Source organism: Tamandua tetradactyla, chromosome 4, assembly GCF_023851605.1.
Source record: "Tamandua tetradactyla isolate mTamTet1 chromosome 4, mTamTet1.pri, whole genome shotgun sequence".
NCBI lineage: Eukaryota > Metazoa > Chordata > Mammalia > Pilosa > Myrmecophagidae > Tamandua > Tamandua tetradactyla.
In genome coordinates, this window is record NC_135330.1 from 192,376,128 (window position 1) to 192,386,372 (window position 10,245).

The following is a 10,245-nucleotide window of genomic DNA, read 5'->3' on the forward strand; positions in this document are numbered from 1 at the left end:
GGCCTCTTGGGGAGTTCCTTTCAGTGAATTGACTGAGGAAGAGGAAACTTGGGCCTGGGTTACAGATGGTTCAGACGATGTACAGGTACCACCTGAAAGTGGACAGCTGCAGCACTACAACTCCGTTCTGGGGTGTCCTTGAAGGACAGTGGTGAGGGGAAATCCTCCCAGCGGGCAGAACTTCAAGCAGTGCACCTGGTTGTTCATTTTGCTTGGAGGGAGAACTGGCCAGAGGTGCATTTACATACCGACTCACGGGTTGTTGCTAATGCTTTGGCTGGATGGTCAGGGACTTGGAAAGAAGATAAATGGAAAATTGGTGACAGAGAGGTCTGGGAAACAGGTATGTGGAAAGACCTTTCTGAGTTGGCTGAAAACATGAAGATATTTGTGTCCCATGTGAATGCACACCAAAGAGTGACTTCAGCAAAGGAAGGTTTAAAGAATCAAAGGGATAAGATGACCCATTCTGTGGATACCAGTCAACCTCTTTCCCCAGCAACTCCTGTCATTGCCCAATGGGCTCATGAACAAAGTGGCCATGGTGGTAGGGATGGAAGTTATGCATGGGCTCAGCAACCTGGACTTCCACTCACCAAGGCTGACCTGGTTACAGCCACTGCTGTGTGCCCAATGTGCCAGCAGCAAAGACACACACACAGCCCCTGATATGGCACCATTCCCTGAGGTGACCAACCGGCTACATGGTGGCAAGTTGATCACACTAGACCACTCTCTTCACAGACAGGGCAGTGATTTGTTCTAACTAGAATAGACACATACTCTGGATATGAGTTTGCTTTCCCTGAATGTAATGCTTCTGCCAAAACTATCATCCGTGGGCTTACAGAATGCCTTATCTATCATCATAGTATTTCACACAGCATTGCTTCTGATCAGGTAACACACTTCACAGCAAATGAAGTGCGGAAATGGGCACATGCTCATGGAATTCTCTGGACTTACCATGTTCCCCATCACCAGAAGCAGCTGAATTGACAGAAAGGTGGAATGGCCTTTTGAAAACTCAATTACAGTGCCAACTAGGTAGCAATACCTTGAAGAGCTGTGGTAATGTTCTCCAGGAAACTATGTATGCTCTGAATCAGCTTCTGCTGTATGGTGCTGTTTCGCCCATAGCCAGGATGCATAGGTTCAGGAACCATTGGGTGGAAATGGGAGTAGCACCACTCCTATTACCCCTAGTGATCCATTAGGAAAATTTTGCTTCCTGTCCCTGTGAGCCTGAGCTCTGCTGGCCTACAGGTTTTAGTTCCAAAAGGAGGAGTGTTTCCACCAGGAGAAACGACAATGATTCCACTGAACTGGAATCTAGGACTGCCATCAGTTCACTTTGGGCTACTCGTGACCCTGGATCAACAAGCCAGGAAGGGGATTACATTACTGGCTAGGGTGACTGACCCTGATTATCAGGGGGAAATAGCACTGCAACTACACAATGGAGGTAAAGAGTTTCCCTAGAATATAGGAGATCCCCTAGGGTGTCTTTTTAAATTAAAATCAATGGAAAACTGCAACAGCCCATGGCTCTGAAACTCAGGAATGAAGGTTTGGGTCACCCCACCAGGCAAAGAACCACAGCCAGCTGAAGTGCTTGCTGAGGGCTGAGGGAACACGGAATGTGTAGAAGAAGAAGGTAGTGATAAATATGAACTATGGCCACATGATCCGTTACAGAAACGAGGACTGTAATGCTGTTTGTTCATGTTATACTATTTAATTTGTAAGACATCAAGTTTAAGAATGAATATTACCCAAGGACCTGCACCCTATTCTGGAATGATTTAATATGTTTCCAGTTATATGCAGGACAGCTGAGTATCGTTAGGGGAGGGAAAAAAATGTGTCTTTTATTGTTTTCTATTTAGAAATTAGGTATGGTTTAAGGTGATGATTACAGCTGCCAAGTTGACAAGGGGTGGACTGTCATGGTCAGGTTCTTGTGTCAACCTGGCCAGGTGGTGGTACATGCTTGTCTGGTTGGGCAAGTGCTCCCCGTCTTTTGCTATGAGAACATTTCACAGAATTAAATCATGATCACATCAGCTGATTTCATTTGTAATCAGCCAAGTGGAGTGTCTTCTCTAATGAGTGATGCTTAATCTAATCACTGGAAGCCTTTTAAGGAGGATTCAAAAGAGAAAGGCTCTCTTTCTGCTTTGGCTGGCAAGCCTCACTTATGGAATTCGTCCAGACTCTCCATCGGAATCGTCAGCTTCACAGCCTGCCCTACAGATTTTGGACTCTATGTTCTTACGGTTACGTGAGACACTTTTATAAATTTTACATTTACAAATATTTCCTGTTGATTCTGTTTCTCTAAAGAACCCTGTACACTTTATGTACAGGTTTATTTGAAAACCCATAACTAGAAAGAGAGGTTATTCAACCAACAGCTAATGCAGGTTAAGGTGCTTGAGTTGTGCAGTGGGGAAACTAGAGCTACCAAATAACTTCAAACTTAATTTCAGAAGGTAATTAGGAAATAAAGAAAAGAAAGGGAAAGGGAAAGGGAGGGAAGGAGGGAGGGACGGAGGGATGGAGGAAGGGAGGGAGGAAGGAAGGAAGAAAATATCACCACTCAAGAATTTTGATATGCTCACAAGCAGTGGTGACAACCAAAAGCAATAGGTTGAGCCCTCAATCTTAGGGTTTGTTCATATGAAACTTATACCCACAAAGGATAGGCTAAGCCTACTTAAAATTAGGCCTAAAAGGTGCCCTAAATAGCTAAAAGTAACCTGAGACAAAAAACTGAAGTCGGAGGTCTCACACTACCTGACTTCAAGGCGTATTATGAAGCTACAGTGGTCAAAACTGAATGTTACTGGCATAAAGATATATATACTGACCAATCAAGCCAGCTCACATGGAACAGAACAGTCTCTTCAATAAATGGTGCCTAGAGAACTGGATATCCACATGCAAAAGAATGAAAAAGGATCCATATCTCACACCCTATACAAAATTAACTCAAATTGGATCAAAGACCTAAACATTAGACCTAAGACCATAAAATGTTACAAGACAACGTAGGGAAATATCTTATAAATCTTATAATAGGAGGCAGTTTCCTAGACCTTACACCCAAAGCACGAGCACTGAAGAAATAAATAAATATATGGGAACTCCTCAAAATTAAACACTTCCGTGCATCAAAGAACTTCATCAAGAAAGTAAAAAGGCCGTCTACACAATGGGAGACAATATTTGGAAACAATGTATCAGATAAAGGTCTAGTGTCCAGGATATATAAAGAGACTGCTCAACTCAACAACACAAAGACAGACAACCCAATTACAAAATGGGCAAAATACTTGAACAGACACTTCTCAGAAGAGGAAATACAAATGGTCAAAAGGTGCATGAAAAGATGCTCAACTTCCCCAGCTATTAGGGAAACGCAAATCAAAACCACAATGAAGTATCATCTCACACCCACCAGAATGGCCATTATCAAGAAAACAGAAAATGACAAGTGCCGGAGAGGATGTGGAGAAACAGGCACACTTATCCACTGTTGGTAGGAATGTCAAATGGTACAACTGCTGTGGAAGGCAGTTTGGCAGTTCCTCAGGGAGCTAAGTATAGAACTGCCATATGACCTGGCAATACCATTGTTAGGAATCTACTCAGAGGACATGAGGGCAAGGACACAAACAGACATTTGCACACCAATGATTATAGCAGCATTATTTACAATTGCCAAAGATGGAAACAGCCAAAATGTCCATCAACAGACAGACGAGTGGCTAAACAAGCTGAGGTATATACATACGATGGAATATTATGTAGCTGTAAGACAGAATAAAATTATGAAGTGTGCAACAACATGGATGGACCTTAAGGACAATATACTGAGTGAGATTAGCCAGAAACTAAAGGACGAATACTGTATGGTCTCACTGATATGAACTAACATTAATGAATGAACTTGGAGAATTTCAGTTAAGAACAGAGGTCATCAGGAGATAGAAATAGGGTAGATATTGGATAATTGGAACTGAAGGGAAACATTGTGCAATGAGACTAATTGTAAAAATTCAGAAAAGGATAGCATAATACTACCTAACTGTAATACAATAACGTTAGAATACTCAATGAAGCTGAATGTGAGAATGATAGAGGGAGGATGCCTGGGGGCACAAAGGAAATCAGAAGGAAGGATAGATGATGAAGACTGAGATGGTATAATCTAGGAATGCCTAGAGTACATAATGATAGTGACTAAATGTACAAATTTAATAACGTTTCTGCATGAGTAAGAAAAAAGGAATGTCAATACTGCTGGGTGTTGAAAACAGATGGTAATTAATATTTTAAAACTTTAACTTATGTGTGAGACTAAAGCAAAAAATGTTTATTTGGCACAAAATTTACACTTTGACTAGTGCATTTCCTAATATAACCTATGTGGACAGCTTAATTGAGCACCATAAATACATGGAACCTTGAGTAGGGCATGAGATTGTATAGGTTTGTCCAAAGTGATGCTCTGGTAAATCCCAGAGTGATTTGAACAGTAAATAAAAAAGTATTTGCAATGTCCCTTTGGGGGAATGGTGAGAAAGGGGGAAAATTCAACTTCCTGAGTGGAGAATTCTTGATATCCTCACAAGCAGTGGGGACAACCAAAGCAATGGGCTGAGCCCCCAATCTCGGGGTTTGTTCATATGAAATTTAATCCCGGAAAGGAGAGGCTAAACCTACTTAAAATTAGGCCTAAGAATCACCCCCAAGGGGGCCCCTTTGTTGTTCAGATGTGTCCTCTCTCTCTCAGCCAACACAACAAGCAAACTCACTGCCCTCCCCCTCTCTATGTTGAACAGGACTCCCAGGGGTGTGGAACAGAAATCCTGGGGTAGGCTGGGACTCAGCATCAAGGGATTGAGAAAACCTTCTTGACCAAAAGGAGGAAGAGTAAAATGAGACAAAATAAAGTGTCAATGGCTGAGAGATTCCAAACAGAGTCAGGAGTTGTCCTGGAGGTTATTCTTGCACATTGAATGGATATCACCTGTTCCAGTTTGCTAGCTGCCAGAATGCAATATACCAGAAACGGAATGGCTTTCAAAAAGGGGCTGAATTTAACGAGTTGCTAGTTTACATTTCTAAGGCCAAGAAACTGTTCCAATTAAAACAAGTCTATAAAAATGTCCAATCAAACACATCCATCCAGGGAAAGATAACTTGGTTCGGGAAGGCCGATGAAGTTCAGGGTTTCTCTCTCAAGTGAGAAGGCACATGGCGAACAGTCAGGGCTTCTCTCTCAGCTGGAAGGACACATGGCGAACACAGTGTCATCTGCTAACTTTCTCTCCTGGCTTCCACTTTCATGAAGCTCCCCAGGAGGCATTTTCCTTCTTCATCTCCAAAGGTCTCTGGCTGGTGGACTCTCTGCTTCATGGTGCTGCAGCATTCTCTGTTCTCTCTGAATCTCTTTCATTCTCCAAAACGTTTCCTCTTTTATAGGACTCCAGAAACTTCTCAAGACCCACCCAAATGGGTGGAGACACATCGTCACCTTTCCGGTTTAACAACCACTCTTGACTAAATCACAGCATCCAGGGAGATGATGTGATTACAGTTTCAAATATACAGTATTGAATAGGAATTATTCTAACTTCATGAAATGGGATTTTGATTAAAACATGGCTTTTCTAGGGGGCATACTTCCTTTCAAACCAGGACATCACCTTTTCAGTTAAGGTGCGGTGGAGAAGCTGGAGGGAACTGGAACTGCCTGAAAATCTGGAGCTGTGTTCCAGTAGCCATGTTTCTTGAAGATGATTGTGTGGTGATGCAACTTTCGCAATGTGACTGTGTGATTGTGAGGACCTTGTGTCTGCTGCTCCTTTTATCTATCTTATCAACAGACGAGTAAGACATACAGATTAAGGATGGATAGATAATGGGGGGGAATAAATGTAAAAATGGATTTAGTGGATTGAAGTGCTGGTGGTAGGTGAGGGGGAGGGGTGAGGGGTATGGTATGTATAAACCTTTTTCTGTTTTCTTTTTATTTCTTTTTCTGAATTGAGGCAGGTGTTCTGGGAGATGATCATAATGATAAATATACAACTATGTGATGTTATTATGATTATTGTTTATATATGAAGAATGGAATGATTATATGGTAAGAATGTTCGTGTTTGTATGTTTTATGTCTAAAATATATATATATATCACCACTCAAACAAAAAGCAGGGTAGGAAGGCAAAAAAGAGGGGGGGTGGGCAAAGAAATAAATGCAACCTCAAAACAGAATTGTCTATATTTTTTATTCTCTTTCAAACTCTTGGTTTCCGTCAAATGTCTGGTTTTGGTTAGCTGTTCAAGCCTGAAAATGGAAGATGGCTGCACAAGAACCTGGCATGGCTTTCCACTGCATTAGTGTGGTCGGATTCTCAGCAAGAGACCTGGCTGCAGTTCTAATGGGCAGACTTCCTGAGAGAGGAGCAGGAAGGCACCCTAAAGAGAGGGAGACTCCGAGGGAGGACCCAATTCCTAATGTCTGCTGTGAAGACTGAATTATCATCAGCTGTTCTCTCCTCGCTCATGATTTTTCAGACAAGGGATATAATGATATATTAATATTTATTGTCAAAAGCAAGCTGATGGGGGGGAGTAACAAAATAAAACATGTTTTTCTTTATTTCCAATTTTTAAAATGCACAATAAAACCAGCATGAATGAAAGGGGTGAAAATATCCCACCCCAAAACAGAAGAACATTGTTTGAACAGGGCTCATTTTGTCTAGAATCCAGGCAGCAGGAGTACCTTTCTTCACTGTGGCAGACTGAATCACAATAAAACATGTGTTCTTAATCTTAAACCACATTCCTGTGACTGTGAACCCATTTGTAAACAGGACCCTTTAAGATGTATTATCAGTCAAGATATGAACTCATTTGTGAACAGGATCTTCTAAGATACCACGTAGGTATGGGCAGCTGAATCAGGATAGGCCTTAATCTGAATTACTGGAGGCCTCAAAGAGAGAAACCAAAAGTCAGAGAAAGCCAAAAGAGAAAGACACAGGAGGAGACCAGAGACATCGCCATGTGACAGAGGTAGAGATGCAAGTCAAGGAAGCCCAAGGAGTGCAGCAAGGTAGTGCCAGACCACCACAGACTCTGAGAAAAAGCATGGCTTTGCTGAAGCTTGATTTGGGACTTCTGGCCTCTAAAACCATGAACCAAGAAATTCTTGTTTATGCCAACCCGCTGTGGGGTATCTTCCATAGCACCTGGCAAACTAAGACAACCACTCATTCTTCCCACTGGGTCCTGAGTTACTGCTGAGTGTGTTATAAAAGGACTGTATCTCCAACCAAGGTGAATTACAAGAAAGCAATTAGCAAGAGTAGCCAAGTTACCTATTGCAGCAGGATTCCAAAATATTACTGCCCTGAAATAAAAATATTTTAAACAGTACACTAATTTTCACTCACGCTACTGAATGTAGAAGAGTTAGGATGAATATAATAAGGCAAACTGCTTTCTGTGTGCCCTCTGACTTACTGCCTTCATGTCACAAACTAGGACTGCTAGAGAAGTCCAAAAATTCAGGGCTCCTAAATTCAAGTCTTATGAATAACTAGAAAGAAACAGACTTTAATAAAGATCCTTTAGATAGTTGAATATTGAAAAGTCTTCTTCAACAGAGAAAATAAGGCAGATAACTAGATAAATTGCCTATCCTAGGTTAATTTATACAGGCAATTCAAACAAAATTAGAGAATATAGATTTTTCTGACTTCTAAGTGTGTAGATATGTGTAGCTTTTCAAATATATGTACTAACTAGCCACTAGGCAATACTACTATAAACTTAATATATGGAATACTATGGCCCATATGCTCAGGAAGCAAACTGCATAAAAGAGAAGAACTTAGATCAAATACATTAAAAAATTAAATCACACGGTATTTAAATAATAAAATGGTATCTAGATTTTGCCTCAAAATAATCTAAGAAGGTTTAAACTGGGTGGGAATAAAGAAACAAGGTTAGCCAGGAGATGCTTTTTGCTGTAACTCGTTGACAGGCATATGAGGATGGATAATAATATTCTTTCTACCTTAGCATGTGTTCAAATGTCTACAATAGAAAAGATTAAGCCTGGTTCAAACAAACTGCAATATATGATTAACTGCCAAAGAAGTGATAAAATCACTGCTTTAGTACAACAAGAGACAAGCCTGCATATAATGGAACACTCCAGAAAGTGGTAAGTACTTATGGCAAAAGGCAAGGATTAAATCTTAGTAAGACTTAAGACCTCTCACTGGCAAGCTATTGTGAATGCGCCATTGTGGACCATGATCCCTGCCTCCTATTATTCACGCCTTTATAGAATTTCCTCCCCTTGCACACGGGCAGGACCTCTGGCTTTCTTCTAACCAATAAAATATGATAAAGGTGATGGGATGTCACACCTGTGCTTGCGTCACATTATTTAAGACTCTAGCCTGCTAGCAGACCAGCTCTCTTACTCTCCCTCATTCTGTGAATAAGCAAGCTGCCCCACTGCAGGGGGTGCTTACGGAGAGCTGGCCACACGGGTAAGGACCTGCAGCCAATCTGTGTGTGCTGCAGGTAGCCTCAAGACCTGAGTGCAGCCCACAAAAACCAGGGCCCTAAGTCTTATAACCACAAGAATATGAATTCTGCCAACAACTCAAGCGAGCTCGGAAGCAGATCCAACGCTAGCTGAGACTCCAGATGAGAACCAGCCTTTGCCAGCACATTGATTACAGAGAGCACGGGTTACCCACAGGAATTGTTAGATAATACATGTGTTTTAAACTGCTATGTCTGTGGTAAGTTTTACACAGCACAGAAAAATAATACAATTGTCCATTTAGTAATAAATTTTTCTTCCACATTTTCAGTTTGGAAGCTCTGCCATATTCTGTATAGGATGTGTAGGTCTAGGTGTGCTTCTTTTGAGATACTGATCTCAATACTAATAGTATTTTTAAAGAAATACTAATTCTAGAATTTTAGATATAACAGAGAAATCCATGTTCACCTTATAAGAGCATGGCCAGATGTCCCAGTCTGCCCAACATGGCCTGTGCCACATGTCATGGCACAATTAATAGCACTCCTTTTCACTCCCAAAGCGTCCTAGTTTAGACATTAAATCATATGATCATTCAGCCTTATAACTGCATCCTCTGATACTATGATACTATGAGCCATTGACTGTATGCTTTCAATGGATTGTATGATGTGTGAATATATCACAATAAAACCGCTTTAAGAAAACTACAAAAAACTGCTAAAAGAAATCACAGAAGACCTAAATAGATGGAAGGCATACTGTGTTCATGGATTGGAAGACTAAATACAGTTAAGATGTCAATCCTACCTAAATTGATCTACAGATTCAATGCAATACCAATCAAAATCCCAACAACTTATTTTTCAGAAATAGAAAAACCAATAAGCAAATTTATCTGGAAGGGCAGGGTGCCCCGAATTGCTAAAAACATCTTGAGGAAAAAAAACGAAGCTGGAGGTCTCGCGCTGCCTGACTTTAAGGCATATTATGAAGCTACAGTGGTCAAAACAGCATGGTATTGGCATAAAGATAGATATATCGACCAATGGAATCGAATAGAGTGCTCAGATATAGACCCTCTCATCTATGGACATTTGATCTTTGATAAGGCAGTCAAGCCAACTCACCTGGGACAGAACAATCTCTTCAATAAATGGTGCCTAGAGAACTGGATATCCATATGCAAAAGAATGAAAGAAGACCCGTATCTCACACCCTATACAAAAGTTAACTCAAAATGGATCAAAGATCTAAACATTAGGTCTAAGACCATAAAACAGTTAGAGGAAAATGTAGGGAGATATCTTATGAAACTTACAATTGGAGGCAGTTTTATGGACCTTAAACCTAAAGCAAGAGCACTGAAGAAGGAAATAAATAAATGGGAGCTCCTCAAAATTAAACACTTTTGTGCATCAAAGAACTTCATCAAGAAAGTAGAAAGACAGCCTACACAATGGGAGAAATATTTGGAAATGACATATCAGATAAAGGTCTAGTATCCAGAATTTATAAAGAGATTGTCCAACTCAACAACAAAAAGACAGCCAACGCAATTACAAAATGGGAAAAAGACTTGAACAGACACCTACCAGAAGAGGAAATACAAATGGCCAAAAGGCACATGAAGAGATGCTCAATGTCCCTGGCCA

At 40.8% G+C, this 10,245-nt stretch overlaps 1 protein-coding gene across 2 annotated transcripts in view; it reads right to left on the reverse strand.

Annotated features, from left to right (window-relative positions):
* The window catches only part of USP12 (ubiquitin specific peptidase 12), a 128,001-nt gene that overhangs the window by 91,952 nt on the left and 25,804 nt on the right, over positions 1-10,245 (reverse strand). The gene's annotated exons all lie outside the window — the stretch shown is intronic.